The sequence below is a fragment of the Euprymna scolopes genome, chromosome 18, assembly GCF_053919585.1.
Source record: "Euprymna scolopes isolate OS-2025 chromosome 18, ASM5391958v1, whole genome shotgun sequence".
Taxonomy (NCBI): Eukaryota; Metazoa; Mollusca; class Cephalopoda; order Sepiida; family Sepiolidae; genus Euprymna; species Euprymna scolopes.
Genome location: NC_136499.1, coordinates 116899662 through 116918175, shown reverse-complemented (window position 1 = coordinate 116918175; position 18514 = coordinate 116899662). Strand labels below are relative to the sequence as shown.

Sequence of the window (18514 nt, the reverse complement as noted above, 5' to 3'; positions counted from 1 at the left end):
AAAATGCGCGGGGAAATTGAAATGAATAAACGTTCGTTTATTTGCGCGCGAGCATGTGTGTGTGTGTGTGTGTGTGAGTGACTGCACAGCTGCGATTAGTCCTAGACTTTTATCTTATTACAGTACTCCTATACATTTACAGTCGTCAGCAAAGAAAACCAAAGATTTTTCAAAACAAAAATACACAAGTCTGTAGAGTTGAATCTAATAAGCAAAGAAAGTGCCCACGTGTACGTGCATTATGTGTCTATACGACTTACCTTCAGATGGGATCTGAGAGAGATTAAAGATGGCGGCCATGGCTTTATAAGGTGTAGTCTCATGGAATCACATGAGATCACACCAGCCACTGCAGACATATGCAAATGGAATGAAGTCAGTTCTTTAATAAAATGCCAGTTGGCAGGGTGAGATGGGATGCATGCTGGAAGTTGAGAGAGAAAGTTGTGAGTGATGAAGTTGACAGTGACGCATTTTATCGTAACTTCTTGTTTATTTTATCTATTTTTATTTATTTATTTATTTTTTGCAGTTTACCAGCCCATTTAACTGCAAAGTCAAATCATAAAAAATGTTAAATTAATTTCACTGGCTGTGCAAACTGAATATGCAAACAAAACTGGATACAAAAACAAAGGAAACCAAAGATCTTTCTAAACAAGAACATATAATTTAGATTATTTTAAAAAAAATGTTATATTAAATTAACTGACTACGAAAATAAATGTAAAAAAACTTTCAACCAACATAACCATGCAAGAACTAAAGAAAAGGAACATAGTTGTTGAAGTCATCCTCTATTGTTAGGCAGAAGATTGAAGAAAAGTTGCATGCTCTCCTTTTGGCATGAAATAAAAACATGAAGTCTGCCGATATTATAGAACCAAGTAAATTTATTTACAACATAATTACAAATTAAAGATTGTAAAAATTCATAACGAAAGATGAAGGAGTAACGTTACTTGCAGTTAAGCCTCTAGATTCTTTTTGAGAGTTAACGGCAGCCTGACTGTTTGCCAGAACCGGGAAGTGTTTTTCATCACATCTGCATTGTCCTGCAGTCCAGGGAAAAGAGAATGAATGATACAAACTGGAAGTGTCCAGTTCACCTTTAACATCAGGGAATCAGAGACGTAAGCTTCTCTAGCATTGCAATGCTAGACTCTGGATGTTCAACATGCTTCATACCTAACAAAGCTAAGAAACACAATATTATTATTATATTATCATTGTTATTTTTGTTATTATTTTTGTCATTATTATCATTACTGTTATTGTTATTATTAGTGTTACTATTATCATTATTATGATTGTTATTATTTTTGCTATTATAATTATTGTTGTTATTATTATAAGCCCGATATTAAATCTGATTAAAAGATCTGATTAAAAGATGAGTGATATTTCTACCATTGCTGGCAAAAAATAATACGTCCTATCTACACACCCACACCTTGCTTGTCACTTTGTAAGCCTTGTCAGCAAATGCCATTTAAAGTAAATAAATCATTATTTTTATAAACTCTAGCATGAAGCAGTTATCATATATATATATATATATGTGTGTGTGTGTGTATGTGTGTGTGAACCGTTACAACTGCTCAATGTGCTTTGCGTCTAGCTCGGACACACAAAGCGAGCTATGCATGGTAGCACGCACACACACACACACACACACACACGCAGAATAAGGTCATCAAGCATGCAACACAAATTACATGACCTGACAGTTCCGGTGACACTTAACCCTAGTCTTCAGTTTTTTATCTTCTTTTTCTCTCTTGCCTGGGCGTCAAGCTGGTCACACACAAAAATTTGCATGCTCTATGAAGATGCACTCAAAGAACAACAAACTTGTAAGGTAAGGCGATCTAATCCTTTACAAACAATCAAACATAATGACTTATCAATAAGAATAACTTATTCTTAAAATACGGCAATGCTAACAAACTTTAATAACACCTGGTACACACGAAAAACCTTTCAAATTACCTATACCTATTGGTGTACATCACACACAAATGTTCTTATGTTATTGTAAATTCTGTTTGTAAATAAATTTCTTGTATACTTGTAACTCAGTATTTGGTTGTAACTAATTAAGGTCGGAGCTCTGACTTTTTACAGATCGATAAGCCCGATCTCAACATATATGTAAGTTTTAAAAAAATGCAACTGAAATTTCTATTTTCATTCAACAACGCAACACTATATATTGGATACAATATAATAATAGAGTATTATATCTATAATAATAAATATAAAATCTGTATCGATTAAAATACCATATTTAAGCATATTTTATGATGAAGCCATGCTGGGCAATTACTACTATATCTTGGGTACAATATAATAATCACTTGAGAATATGATAATGAATAAAGAAATAATAATATGTAGTTTGCATAAATTGAAATATATACAAGCATATTTTACAACAGAGCAATGACAGGAGGCCAGCTAGTAAGTATATAAATTGGAAGATGTGTTAATCCATCCTTAGATTAAAAATAATTATCAACTAGCAGGGAGACCTAACGTTGTTCTGGCCTGAATGATGATCAATGAATATTTCATACCCTCATATTTTTATTGTCATCGAAATCCGTGAAATCACCCAGGAGGAAGCTTCACATGCTTGCATGCAGTAACTTAGTTCAAAATATGTGTTATTATTCTACATTGCACTCTAGAGAACCTACTGTTTCTTTAATAAAATTATTTTATATAAACGTCTTTCCAGTTAACAAAAAAAAAAGACATTAAGAAATTTCCATGTAGGGTTTAAACCTACAGACCACGTTATGCAACTGCCCCTTGGCCTTTTGGCCAAGATCAAAGTGTAGTATCTGTTCTTCAGATGCGGCACTTCCATTTCTCGTTCTCTTTCAGCGGAGGAGAAATCCTTCACGACTGAGACAATTTTTATTTTTGTAACTTTTCTCCACGTTAAAAAACGACCCTGGTGTCTAACTCTGTCCCGTGGGGAGGCATTGTAAATAGGTACAGACCACGTTATGCAAAAAAACCCCAAAAAGGCATAAATTTTCAAGTCTTATAAAATTCAATGAAAAAAAAAATTTAAGCAATTTACATGCAGAGTTTGAACCTACAGACCACGTCATGCGAAAAAAAAAAGCAGACTATCAATTTACCCACATTAGAATTTTCACGGCCCATTGTTCTATCATTGTTGCTAAGTGACAACATGGAAAAAAATAGCTTTACCAATGATAAATTAAAATAACAGTTTCGATTTTAGAATATCAGTAATTATCAGGGGGATTCTGAGACAAAACTTAACTAAGATCACTCCCAGACTTATACACTAAAGTTCTGTAAATTTTAAAGAAAATCTATTCAGCCGTTTTAGAGTTTATAAAGAATGAACTTACACACACACACAAAGTTGCATTTATAAAATTGTAGAGATATGTAAAATTTAATATAAAACATTTTTTGTGTATTAATTTTTTTGTTGGTCAATGATTTTTTTTTTTGGAAATTAATTTTTTTTTTACAAATCATTGTACCGCTATCTTTGTTGTGCCAGTGTAGTCAGAGTAAACATTTTCAAATTTGTTTGTTGGTTAGAATGTATAATATATGTATAATATATAATCGTTTCATTAAGTAAAACAGACATTTTTTTTCCATTAAATCTATTTTTAATCTTTTCCAATTTTTTAATAACGTTTTCACTTCTGATAGGAATTGGCTAATGTAATCGCCATATTTATTGTAAGTCCGAGTGCATTCCAATTTTTCTGGATTCATTGTCAGGGATAGATTAATCTAACTGGTTTTGAACAAATAATTTTTTATGTGTATATTTTTTTCATTGCTTAATTAGTTTAATTAGGATGCTACTACTATTTGTAAAGTTTATTTTATTAATAGTAGTTTTTTTTTACATCAGCCAGTTCCTGCCAGAAGTGAAGACTATTATTCAGAAATTGAATTTAACAAAATATGCTTAAGAGAAAAAAAATGCCACATAAATATACATATGTATATGGTTAGAGTGTATAAATATATGAAAACGTGGAGAAATATATCAAATAAAATAGGAAAAAGTTTCTTTTCCTTATTTTTTATTTCACTGATTGCACTAATATTCATATAAAATAATGTCTCAAACACTGCCAAAGCATAATTTCCTCCGTTATTTTTGGTGGATAATGTACATACACGTATTCTTAACTATATATCTAATATATAAAAGGCTATATGTCTGTCTGTCTCCATATTTTCAAACTATCTCTTCCGAAACTAAAAGTTGAAGAGCAGCGCTAGGGGCCTCAAACGATTGGATTTTTATGAACCATTCTTTTATGGATCTTTAGCGGGTGAAAATAATTTTTAAGGAATCAAAAAGGAGTCCAAGTTGAAAAAAATCGTTATACATTTCGATTATAGCTCATGGCACCCAAATATTTTTTTTTTTACTTTTGAAATCACGACTATATGATATATGAAATCTCGACAAATTAAATTATGATCAGGTAAAGCCCCCCCCCCGGTGCTATATAGATATATATATAAATATAAAATTAGAATTACAACGATAAATATTATTTTTATATTAGAACCTATTGAGATAACAGAAAGTACAATATATGAAATAGAGCCATCAAACAGACAAGAAAAATTGATGGTGGTAAATGCAAAAGTACTCGTTTCAATTTGATGAATATATTAAATATTGTAAAGATTGGTTCAAAAGTTTTATGACTTCGCTGATGCTAGTGTGACTGCAAGAGTTAAAAGTGGGTGAAGTAAATTCAGAGAACTGTCATTACTAACTAGCAGAGTGTTACCACTGCCATCCACCATGTCTTATATGTCTTCTTGTGAGAAAAACCAGTCTCACAAACTGTACAAACATAAGATTTTTCATTTTTTTATTATTTTGCTTTTGTTAGTTTTAAGACATAAATGGCTCTGTCCTGGAGCTAATATTTGATTTCATTATGATTTGACTTTATATCCGAGGCTCTTTTAAGAATAGATGCTGTTCCCTTTATAGTTGCTGTCTGTATTTCATGCCAGCTTGGTCTTCCAGGGATTGTTTCCAAGTATTTAAGATCTCACTTTTTTAAAAATTTATTTTACTTGATAAATTTTTAAAAGATCAAGGGAGCTAACTAATTTTCTGAGTGGAGTAAATTCAGAGAACTGTCATTGCTAACCAGCAGAGTATTAATACTGCGGAACACTGTGTCTTCTCATATTATATTATCTTTAAAAGATCAAGGGAGCTAACTCCTCCTGGAACTAACACTTGATTTCATTAGGATTTGGATTTCAAGGGCTTTTTTATAAGATATTGTTCCCTTTTAATAGATGTTGTGCAATCTGTATTTCATTACAGCTTGGTCTTCCAGGGATTGTTTCCAGATACTTCTTAAGTATCTTTTTCACTTGGCCATCTGTGTGTATTCACATATGTGTTCTTAAATTAATTTTCTGGGTGAATTCAGAGAACTATCATTGCTAACCAGCAGTGTTAATACTGCTAAACACTGTGTCTTCTCATATATTATCTTTATATTAGAACCTATTCAGATAATATAAAGCACAATATCTTAAATAGAGTCATCAAACAGACAAGAAAAATTGATGATGAAAATAAAAATTGAAGAAATGACAATATTTATTATTAACGCATCAAAAATTAAAACATCAATGGGTTAAGGATTTTTGTTATAATTCATTGTTTGAATTTGATGGACTAATAAATATTGTAAAAGTTGGTTCAAAAGTTTTGTTACTTTGCTGATACCATTGAAGTACAAGATGGAGCTGAAGTAGGTGGAGTAAAATAAGAGAACTGTCATTACTAACCAGCAGAGCATTAACACAGCTATACACTGTGTCTTCTCATATAAACTTTATGTTAGAACCTACTGAGATAATAGAGAGCACAATATCATTGGAACACAAGATGGAGCTGAAGTAGGTGGAGTAAATTCAGAGAACTGTCATTACTAACCAGCAGAGCATTAACACTGCTATACACTGTGTCTTCTCATATGTCTTTTCAAGTTTAACTTGAGAGAAAATGCAGTTTCACAAACTGTACAAACGTAAGGTTTTTCACCTGTGTGTGTACGCATATGCGTTTTTAAATTAATTTTCTGTGAAAAAGCCGCCCCACAAATCGTACATGAATATGGTTTCTCACCTGTGTGTGTTCGAATGTGTGTTTCAAGCTGAGTATTTCGTGCGAACTTTGACCCACAAACATTACAACAGAAAGGTTGTTCTCCCGTGTGTGTTCGAATGTGATCCCGGAGATTGCTATCTCTTGAGAACAAAGCACCACAAATATTACAAGAATATGGTTTCTCTCCAGTATGAGTTCGAATGTGGCATTTCAAAGTGGAACTATTTGCAAATGCTGAACCACAAACGCGACATGGATAGGGTCGCTCCCCAGTGTGAGTTCTCATGTGTTTGTCTAACGCAGACTTAAAAGAAAATGCAAATTCGCAAATGTTACAAATATATGGTCGTTCATCAGTGTGTGTTCGTGTGTGCCGTTTTAAAGCCGATTTGTTTGCAAACGCAAGGCAACAAATTTCACATGGAAACGGCCTCTCCCGCGTGTGCGTAAACATGTGTGATTTCAGATGAGCATTCTGGGAAAATGTCGACGAACAAACTTGACAAGAAAACGGCCTTTCGCCTGTGTGTATCCGCATATGTTTCTCAAACAATGATTTAAAAGAAAACGAAGCCTCGCACAATTTACACGCAAACGCTTTCCGTCCAGTTTGTCCGTCCATCTTTGAGATGAACCTTTAGAAATGATATCTCTGTAATAGTAACTTGAAAACTTTACAGTAACATCTACATAACTTGTCGAATTTTTTAAATCACGTTCCGATAATTTGAATCTGTAAATAAAAAAGAGATGATGTCAATGCAAGAATCTCATTTAATTTATTTATTAAACAACATTAAAACTGTAAAAATAAGGTTAGAAGATTTTTTTGCTTCAGAGACAAAATTTTAGAGATAGCTTCGGGGTCAGGTTCGAATCTCCTTGCACTGATGATTTCAATAATTTTTATTTTATTTCAATAAACTGATAAATTCGATAACAAAGAGCATCTAAATGCCTAACTCTCCTTAATCTATTTATTAACAAGGGCTTCTTCAGTCTTTGATAGACTATGGATATCCATAAAGGGGTGCTTGCGCATGAAATTTTTGTGGCAGGAGGTACGCACACCTCTACTGAGTCGACATTGTAGCAAGTGAAGTGTCTGTAGAGGACGACTGGAAACAAATGCCAAGATAAGTGGAGAGCACATACAGCGCTTAGAATTCCCAAATGGTTACCCATCTGGTACTAACCAGGCTCAACATTGCTTAACTTCTATGATTGTATGTAAATAATATATTGAGGTTGGTTGGTTTATTAGTGTTTTATGGCATATCAACCATTGTGGATCATTTAATGCCAAATCATTTATTGAATGTCTTATTTTTTTTTAATTTTGGATTCCACAAATTTTTAATTATTATCAAAGTGATGTGTCGTTAAACTTTTAGTTGCTTTCAAGATTTTATCAGTATTGTTTAAAATAATTTAAAGAATTGTATTTTTTTAAATACTCAATAATCTGATGTGGTGTCACCTTATGAAATAATTCCTTGATTCAATTTGCTGCATAATTGTTTCTGATATCTTTGTCTTTCCAGCATTCTATTAGTATACGCTTTAATCGTCATTTTGGTTTTTCTGTAGTTTTAATAAAGTTTGAGTGCGTTAGTTTAGTTTTGTCCAATTCTAATTCTGTTCAGAGCAATGTTTTCTTTTCATCTCTTTATTACTGTTTTGTTTTCCTTTTTAATTGTAGGTTGGTGTTTGTGTAGTTTATTTTGGGTGCATGTATCCCATTCTGTTCGCCACTTCTGTTGTATTCCTTTATTTTTCTACTGAAATCTGTGTATGGAATTTTGATGTTTGTTATATTCCTGCATATCTTTGGCTTATTTATCAACTTTTTCATTGCATAATATACCAGCATGACTTGGTATCCAGGCTAGGACAATCTCTTTTTCCTTTTTCATTCATTTTATTGAATTTATTCATTATGTCTTACGTAAGTGTTCGATGGTTGGTTGTTTTTGTTTTACGGCATATCAACCTTTTTCAGGTTATTTAATGCTGAATCTAGTTATTTTGAGGAACGATTTTTAATGGAGTATATATATTGTTTGAAGTCTGGTATTTAACTGGAGGATTGTGTGAGGCATAGTTTTGTTTAATCAGTATGGACACTCCTTCAATTGATCTATTTGTTGTTGGTGTGTATGTTTTGTCGTACATATTATATCCTTTTAACTTATATTTGTGATTTTTTTGTGTAGTGTTTCTTATAGACAGATTGCTGATGGATTTTATTTTTGATGATTTCTAATATTTCTTTATGATTAGGTCTTAGTCCTCTACCGTTTCATTGTAGGAATGTTGCTTTGCTGTGTTTTCTGAGGTTTTGCATGAACAGGTTCTTTATTTTGTTTTTCTATATCTGCCTGGTTTTTGTTGAAGTTTTTGTATCTAATATTCCATTGGTTTGTTTTTTTTATTTGTCAAATTTATTGTGATTTGAGTGGTTTGCGTTTATTTTCTTTATATTTGCCTGCATTGCTCGGTTTTTCAGTTTCTATTTTTTCTATTTGATTAGTCTTATTTTTGGAGTTAGATTTATCTCTGCTTTCAGAGGCTGATTGAGATCGCGGTTCATTTTTTGATGGGTTTATTTTTTTTAATATTTTTCTACTTATTGCTTTAATTTACAAAGAGGGTATTTTGTTTGCTTCTTTTATGCTTGTATTTATTGGTAGTTTTTGATTTAGAGTTGTAATTTGGGGAGTTTACTTCATTGCAAGAGGATTGTTTTTCTGTATCTTCCATTTTTAACACTTGGTAACTGTTAGAAAGGGGGATTTAAGGCTTTATGTATTTTGGCTTGTTGCGTCAATGTCAGATTCATATGTACTTTTGTATTTTCTGTTTGATCTATACTTTGTTTTGTAGTTTCTTTCATATGTGCTTTGTTTTGTATTTTTTGTTTCCTTAGGTGAGACCTTGGCTTCTTAATTATTAGATTCAGTAGCATAGGTTTTAGATTTTTGAGACGTTTGTTCTTCGGAGCAGATGTTTTTAGAAGGGAGGATTAGGTTTGTGATGACGTTGATATTTTATGGACTTTGTTCTTTTCTTTAGTTTTTTTCCATACTTTGAGTACAAGTTATCAATACGTTCTAAATGAATTAGTTATTTTATAAGTTCTTTATATTTGTTGGGTTGTTGGGGTTATTTAGCTTGATCTTTTCAACCGTTTTTGCATAGGACTGATTTTTTATGTAGGCTTCAACTATTTTTTTTTTTTTGCTTCTGCAAAGGAGATGTTACTTTTATATTTTATTGTTAATATTTCTTTTTTTCTATTTTTCACAAAATTTGGAAAAGACTGGATAGTTTCCTGAACAGTTGGGGCATTTAGTTTCTTCATAAGAAGTTTCTGTATTATGGTGTTGGTCTTTTGAACATGTGGGACTTCCTCTACATGTGTCTTTATCTCTGACATTTAAAATATCTCAATGGGGTAGGGATATATATACCAGTTCTTTATTGTAACCTATTTTGATTTTTGGTGTATTGAATGTAAGGATAAAGGCATTAGTATTTTTACATTATGTTTTTTAATAGAGATTCTATGATTCCTTTAATTCATTTAGTATTTCTTCTAGTGTGGCAAGGGATAGTTCCGCTTCTAATTATGCTTTTAGATTGATTTTATCTCGCATAGGGGTTACTTTGACCTTGATAATATGAAAATGTAACATTTTTTAAGTTTATTACTTTGGTTTATCTGGTCTATTTCGATCAATAGATTGCCATCTTTAGTGTTTTTTCTTTTCAATTTTTTGGTTTAATGGAGTTCAATATCGGAAAAGGGTACAGTTTGGACATTGGGTTTTCTTCCATTGATTCTATGATGCAGAATCTTGAAAAGTTGGTATAAGAGTTTGTGTTTTCTTTTTCATCACTATCTGTGTACGATTCAGGATGGGGTCTTTTGTTTTTTGTTTTTTTTTGAAGTCATATGAATTTTGATGTTGATTCATCATCCTTGTTCCCCCCCGCCCTCTTACCAAAGCATCATATGCAGAGATACACGGATGATATACTCAAACAGTGGCTCTTGATGCTTGTGGCAATTTGCTAATTTCCTTGGTCTCAGCAAGGTATAATAAAGGGGTTTGTTGTCGATAACACTATCTGATTAACCTTTGCCATCGCCTTCTAATATTAGTATATTTTTGGGAGGGAGTATGTGTGTTTTGGTTTTTGGTTTTAGTTTTGCAGAACACAATTAAGTTTTGCAAAAGGGAATAGGAAAAAAACAAAAAACATCAATGTTAGGTGCATTTGGTCTCAGGAAGCCAATACCTTGAGACAACCTGATCTGGTAACACCAGATATATTGAGGTAACAATCCAAGAATCTCATTTAATTTATTTAATTTGACAAACAACATCAGTATGTCTGTAAAAATATGTTTAGAAAATTTTCCATTTAAGGTAAAAATGTAGAAAAAGAATAGATCATTTACTAGAAGTTAGAAGAATAGAATTACTATTAATTAATTACAATTATGTTTTTTGTTCTACTTAAAAAAATAAATCAATCCATTCTTAGTAGCTTAAGAATTTTACACAAAAAGCAACATATCTCATTTGAAATGATATCAATAAAAATACAAGAATCTCATTTATTTCATTTAATATATATTTCAGTAAGTTAACTTATATATTATTCATGCTCAATGACAAACAACATTGGTGTATCTGTAAAAATAAGGTTAAAAAAATTTCGTTTAAGGTAAAAATTAAGAAGATGGATAAACCATTCATATAGAAGTTAAAACAGTAGAATTAGTTATACAGTGCCTAGTATTCCCAAATGATCACCAATCTGGTACTGGCCAGGATTATTGTTGCTTAACTTTGGTGATCTGGTGAGAACCGATGTGTCAACATGATTATGCTGTATTATGAACTAACTGATATATTATCCAAAATTGTTGGAGTTGTCAATGTGTGATGGTTTTTTTCGTCTGGACTCATGTTTTAATGCTGTAAGTTTTGTCCCTTGAACCAATAGGGAGTTGCCTCCTCTTGTCTGATTTGTGAGACGTGTGCTTTAGGCATTGGGTAACTGAGTTATCTGCCCTTTGATTGCTTGTATATAAATAAGTGAATGGCATGTTTATTTCTCTTCGTTTATAAATAAAAAAAACGTGTTTTTCTACATCTGCATGTAAAAAGCTAAGAAAATGTTAAGTGTTAATTAATTTGTTTTCTTTTGTCTTTCATTGGTATAACTTCCCGTATGAAGTCATCTAAGGAAAAAAGTCTATTGTTCAGACCCAAAAATTCCAGTGACATTTTCAGAGACGGCACTAATAAATCTAATTCAACAGTACTTATTAAGTAAATCTGTATTATTCATGTCTTATGTAAAAAAACATTTCTATCCAGATGTTCAACCGTCCTAAACCTATGTCATGATCATGCCTGCAAAATTCTCCCTGGGTCAGCTGGATCAGTTCTTTCCAACATGTTCACCACGCCCTGAACGTTGGCTGATTAGCAGAGTTGTTATTTCTATCCTATTTATTTTTGTTTGTTTGTTGCTTCGACGTTACATAAGTAGTTTGCTCTGAATTGAAGATAAGCGCTTTACAGAAAGCATTTATTAGGTTAATGATAATAGAAAACATTTCTTAAGAAACAATTAGATCTCCATCAACACAGCGTGATACTGTATTCAATGATAAATTTATAAATATGTTCATTTATGAATACAAGATTTTTACATAACCTTATGTTAAAACGTTTTAAATTAATTTCACAGATATAAGAAGCCAATAAATAAAAAATTGAGATGATTTTCCAAACCGGGAGACATATTTATTATATAGGACAGAAAAACAAAAACCAATCTAAAACTTTGATGATAGCTTAGAGATAAATATAGTAAAAACACAGTACTTTTTCATAAGAAAACACTTTGAGCCTCTTAATGTTATCTTCATAGAATCACCAAGTTTCAGAACCATAACAAAGATTATTAATTATATAAGGGATGTGAGTGATCAAAGATACAAAACAAAATTGAATTTCCCAATTTGAGTGCCATAGCCTCCCTATGTGTATATGTGTAAAGGACACCACCAAAAACCAATTAAAAACAAGTTGGAGAATATACTACAGTGTGACCAAAAAGAAAAAACGGGCACCAACTCTAATTAGGCCCCGTTTCTTAATGTTTTGTCCCAATGAAATGAAACTTTGGTCATAACTAGTTTATTATATTCAAAACATCACATCTTTTCTCCGTTCTACAGCATATGTTCTAGATGGCCTCCATTTAGCTTTTGTTTTGTTTTTTTGGTCACCCTGTAGTGCTAAGTAGTAAAATAACATATATAAAATTACAGATTCAATATTTCTACATTAAAAAGCACTGTAGAATTGAAAATATAAGAAATCATGTTTGAAAACCAAATTTTATGCAGAGAGATATTTTTTCAATAAATCAAAATATAAATCACATTCCGAAATCACTGATTCCGACCTTCTTCATTTTTTTCCTAAAAATTTAAAAATCTTGTTGGCCTAGTTCCACTAAAAAATAAACGAATGGCTACACCTATCTCTTCTTAAATAGTTCTAAGCGGCAGATAACTCCCTGATAATATTAAGCACAAGAGTAGATAACTCTTTTTACCTGAGCAAGAATAGAATATTGGAATAGTTTTATTTTGAAAATATTTTTTGGTAAAACTTGTTGAGAGCGCTCTGTTTTGGTGTTTTGAAAATGAAACGGAAATTTAAATTTTGTTCGTTTTAATCTTTTTTTTTTAATTGTACATGCACCAATATTATCAAAAGTAATTGACAAATCAACATTCAACAATTTTATATTTTTTATATTAAAAAACGAAACATGTTTATATTTTTATATTAAAAAACGAAACATGTTTATATTTTTTATATTAAAAAACGAAACATGTTTATATTTTTTATATTAAAAAACGAAACATGTTTATATTTTTTATATTAAAAAACGAAACATATTTATATTTTTTATATTAAAAAACGAAACATGTTTATATTTTTATATTAAAAAAATGAAACATGTTTATATTTTTATATTAAAAAACGAAACATGTTTATATTTTTTATATTAAAAAACGAAATGTTTTCATGAAAATAAAATTTTATTAACAAAAACGAAATAATTTAATTCTTAAACGAAAAAAATTAAGTAAAATTTTTCGTATTTTTTTTTACATTAAGTCCAACTTAGCGTTCACATTCGAAATGTTGACTTTTATAGGTTTTCATGTATGCTGACAATGAAGAACTTCCCCACGTTAAAAAAACGAAATATTTTTTATGAAAATAATCTTTTATTAATACAAATGAAATAATTTAATTTTTAAATGAAAAAAGTCAATTAAATAAATTTTTTGGTATTTTTTTATGTTAAGTCCAACTCAATGATCACATTCGAAATGTTGACTTTTATAGTTTTTTTTCGTGTGTTGACAATGAAGAACCTACCCAAGTTTAAAATGGCTTTCAAAATAAATACTCCCAACCTTGTCAGCATACCCGAAAACCTATAAAAGTTGACATTTCGAATGTGAACGGAGAGTTTTCGATTTTGTTGATGCATACGCAATTTAAAAAAAAAAGATTACAATGGAACAAAATTTAAATTTCTGTGCCATTTTCAAAAAAAAAAAACTGTTCTCCACAAGTTTTACCAGTTTTTTAACGAATAATCAAATCAATTTTTTTCTTTTTTACAATTGCAATGCTTTTATTTCGAAAATGTTTTTAAATAATTCAATAATTAAGTTATTATAATCTATAAGTGAGAATGTGTGTGTGTGTGAGGACACTTCTCAACGTATATTCTCAACAAATTTTTGATCTACAGATTTGAAATTTGGTATATAAGGCATTAAAACATGTGCAAAACTTTTTTAATCAGGTTTTATCTAGAAAAAGGTCTGCTAAAGTGTCAAAATTGAAACATTGGTACTTGGTGGGGGTCATCAGATTTTTATCTGTTTGTCAACTGTTTCATGAAGTTTGTAAATACATTTAAAGATTGTGGCAAACTGGCCTAATGGTTATCGAACTTGACACATTGTCTTTAGGTTTTGGTTTCAATCTCAGCTTGAGTATTTTTTTCACTTATAAGGAGTGAACTGTTTAGAAAAAAACATAATACTCACATACGCATGCCTCAGTTTCTTTCCATCTTTTTTACTTCATTTTTTAAAGAAATTTAACATTACATTTAATACTGGGCAATGTCGGGTACATCTAGTTATATTATAAAATAACAAATAATAAATTCAAACTAATTTTGTTTATTATTAGAATCCTTTGAGATGAGTAATTTGTATATTTATCTATTTATTTGCGGACTGTTATTCTCATCTTCAGAGATGTTGTTTCACGATGTTTCGGTCAACTACTCCTCCGACCTTCCAAAAGTGCGTGGTCATCTCCTCTACACATGGTACAGAAAGCAGACGCGACAACATGGCGTCCATGCGGCGATTTCAGGAGATTAAATGCACAAACTGTACCGGATAGATACCCTATCCCACACATTCACGATTTTGCAATCGGACTGCAAAATGCCACGGTATTCTCCAAACTGGATTTAGTAAAAGCGTATTACCAAATACCGGTGGCGGATGAAGATATCCACAAAACAGCACTGACCACACCATTTGGACTTTACGAATTCGTCAGAATGCCATTCGGACTACGGAACGCTTGTCAAACCTTCCAAAGGTTAATAGACGAGGTTTTTAGGGACCTTCCATTCGTATTCGCGTACATGGACGATGTCCTAATTGCAGTTGGTTAACCATGACAGGATAGGAATGCAGATTCTCTTAACGTGGTGAGATGACAACAACTATGGAAGGCAGTAATTACTGAGGATGCAGTTAAGAGAATCAGCATTCCTATCCCGTCAAGGTTAACCACCTGACAACAGCCAGAGGAATAGTTGGCCGAAATATTGTGGAACAACAACTATGAGGATGAGGATAACAGTCCAAAAATAAATACAGAAACATAATTTTCTTTTAATATAAATTATAAAAATAAACATGCGGCTAAAAATTATTAGGGTTATATTCACACCAGTTTACAATTTTTGGTTTTAGGTGTGGCAGCCATAATAAAGTGGATAGTTCTATTTTACCAATTCATCTCAGTTCAAAAAATTGAATTTTATATCAATAATTATTTTATACAAAATGAGCTAAAACCAAGATTTATAAAAGAGAAACTAATAATCGCTATAGCACAATTGACCAAATAACTGAGACTGAAAATTGATCCTTACAGACGTTTTGTCTAACATGTATTTATTGTATGGAATTTAATGAATTATTAAGGGATTTCTTCAAGCTACATCCCCCAGCATTTGCTGATGCCCTTATCCGAATGTGTTTGTAAGACATCATCAGTGGACTGTTTCTTATTGATTGCACACTGAAAATAATCAAATCTTAAAAAAAAAAAAGAAAAAGAGAAGGCTTTCTTAAAGAAAAGTCCATTGATGGTTGATGCATTCCTATCAGGCTACGAAGCGATTTATTGAAATTAAAAATAAAAATTAAAAAAGTCTTTATTTGAACTTTTATAATAAAAACATGTTCGTGCTTGTTGAACTACGTACTTAATTTTCATGTCGCAAATAGTAATATATCCAAAAATTACGAAAATCCATTAGGTAGAAAGTTATTTATAGTTAAAGGTTATTTGGGCATTTAGCAGAGAAGCTAACCAACAACTATACGAAAAAATATATACTAAAAATAAATGTTACTATAGCCACTACTTGTTTTGTGAACCGAATAAAAGCTTTAAAATATGTTAAAATGTGAAAGTAGGTAGAAGAGTAACGTATTTTGCCTTTGGTCACATTTATTTATTTGAATTTTTTTACCGTTTTGTCGGTTGTTGACTTCTCTGCTAAATCTCCGGATTTTTGTGGTAATTTAGCAGAGAAGCCAACAAACAACTACAACAAAAAAAATCTATATACAAGAAATAAATGTTACCGTAACTAATAAAAATTAATTTTATATCTACCTGACTATTTATATATAGTTTTTATTGCTCTTTATTTAATCTAAAAAGTTCAGTTTTTTCCAAGCGGATTTGAAGAAAAAAAAAAAAGAAAAAAAAGGGGCTTGCATCTTCTTTGGAAGAATTCAAGGTTTACAGGTGTTTGGAATTTTTTTGGTGTTTCTTTTTTTTTACGAGTACCCAGCATAGTATAAACACCCCAACCTCCCCATGTTAAGAACAGCTTTCAGAATAAACAACTCAACATTTGCATATTAAGAACGGCTTTAGGAATAAACACACTCAACATTGAAAGCCGTTCTTAACATGGGGAGGTTGGGGTGTTTATAGTACGTAGAGTACTCTCATAAAAATACCAAAAAAATTCAAAAAGAGGCTTGCTTCTTCCACAAAAGAAGACGCAGCCATTTTTTTCAAATCTGCTCGGAAAACTAAATGTTTTAGATTAAATAAAGAGCAATAAAAACTACTTGAAAACCAAAACAAATGAGCCAGGTAGATATAAAATTAACTTTTACTGAATACAGTAACATTTATTTCTTGTATTTATTATTTTTTCATATTGTTGTTTGTTGGCTTCTCTGCTAAATTACCAGTAATTTTTATGAAAAATTGGGTAAAACTGCAATTTTCTTAGATGATATAAAGTAGACGGCGAAGAGTTCATGCACAGAGGACATAACTCGGAACGCATAGTTTAGATTACTTGTTCATGATGTGCATTATTTATCTTTTGCGATAGACTTCTTTTTTCTTTTTTTTTTTTTAAATAAAAACAAAATAGCAGTTTTTCTACTCACTGAATTTTCGTAACTTTTGGATATATTACTATTGTCGACATAACAATTAAGTACGTAATGTTCTTTTTGCTTAAAACAGCATATTAAAAAAAAATTAAAAAATCCGTCGTCTCTATCTTAACAAGCACCAACATATTTATGAAACGAGATTTCTATCACTTAGTCTGACAGGCTCGCAGCAACCGCCAAGGGATGTTTGCTTGCAGAAAGACGGATTTATTTTGTATTTAATTAATAATTTTTAGTTTGCAATTGTTTGTATCGGTGAGAGAAACAGTCCACCGATAATGTCTTACCAATACAAATTCGGAATAGCAGCGTCCGCAACCGTCGAAGGACGTAGCTTGAAGAATGGGTAAAACTATACAAACACCGTGACAGCGAATTAACCCTAACCCTAACCCTAACCCCTAACCCTAACCCTAACCCTAATGAATTCAGTTTTTCGATATTTTCTTCTGGCTAATTAACATATTATCACAGAGACTAAAATGTGGTTTAATTACAAGTTCAGAGCAAACATTTTATAATATCATAAAAATAAATAAATCCAATAACACTTACGTTGTTTACAATCTGCGTTCGAGAGAAGTATCGGTTTAACTAACAAAAGGCTTTTACCTAAATTAAAATTTCACTTTTACGTTAACTGATTAAAATTCAAAATGGCGACCGGAAGTACAGGCTCGCAGAAAATTAAATAGGGCGAGAGAAAAAAAAGCAATAAAAATTCTTTTCGACAATTGGCTTTAAAGAAACAACTGTAGTATTTATATTTATAAAATAGCAATGACACGCATATTAAGTAATTCGAGCCATTGCACTGCGACATTTCATAGGAAATAAACGGTGGAAGCTGATTTGGCATCCCCACTGAAAAAAATTACCACGAGTTTATCACCGATACAAACGAGTTTTATTTAGATATTGTCTTTAAATTCCTCTAAATTCTTGTATCAGTGACGTCATCATTTTGTGCCTAATTTATAATTGGGTTTTGATTTTTACGAATGTCGAAAGACGTTAAATTGAATAAGGGAAGCAACGTTTTTGCTGTTGTTTATTGTGTTAATTTTATTAATTAGAGGTCTCTCCATACATTATTTATTTATTTTAAATAGACGCTAAAATCAAGTTTACCCCCTCCCTAGAAATAAAATATTTTAACACTAGGCACCCCCAAAAGTCACCACAGAGTTATCCCCCCCCATATGCAAAACGATGTAACTTTATTATAAATTAATATTATCAATATAACTTTTGTACCATTTAAAACAAGAAGGGCAAAATAAACTAGTATTCTTGCTAGTTTATTTTAGTTATTTACTAGTTTTTAAAAAAAAATTTCACCATACGAAAATAATGAAATTGCGAGACGAAAATCGTGTTTACATATTGGCGCTTTAAAATAACGTTCCACTTCCAGTGTAGTAAGCAATTTGAACGCGAAAACATACCCGTGTTTAATAAATATATCAAAAATCAACTAATGG

At 31.2% G+C, this 18514-nt stretch overlaps 1 long non-coding RNA gene and 1 pseudogene across 1 annotated transcript; one reads left to right on the top strand and one right to left on the bottom strand.

Annotated features, from left to right (window-relative positions):
- Nucleotides 1-873: 873 nt before the first annotated feature.
- On the bottom strand, nt 874-18092 carry LOC145297785 (uncharacterized). The gene is made up of 2 exons (XR_013870323.1): nt 17586-18092; nt 874-6902 (listed from the first exon to the last, which is right to left on the bottom strand). It is a non-coding gene; the product is annotated as an uncharacterized LOC145297785 (long non-coding RNA).
- On the top strand, nt 2810-2942 carry LOC145298073 (U2 spliceosomal RNA; annotated as a pseudogene).
- Nucleotides 18093-18514: the final 422 nt, after the last annotated feature.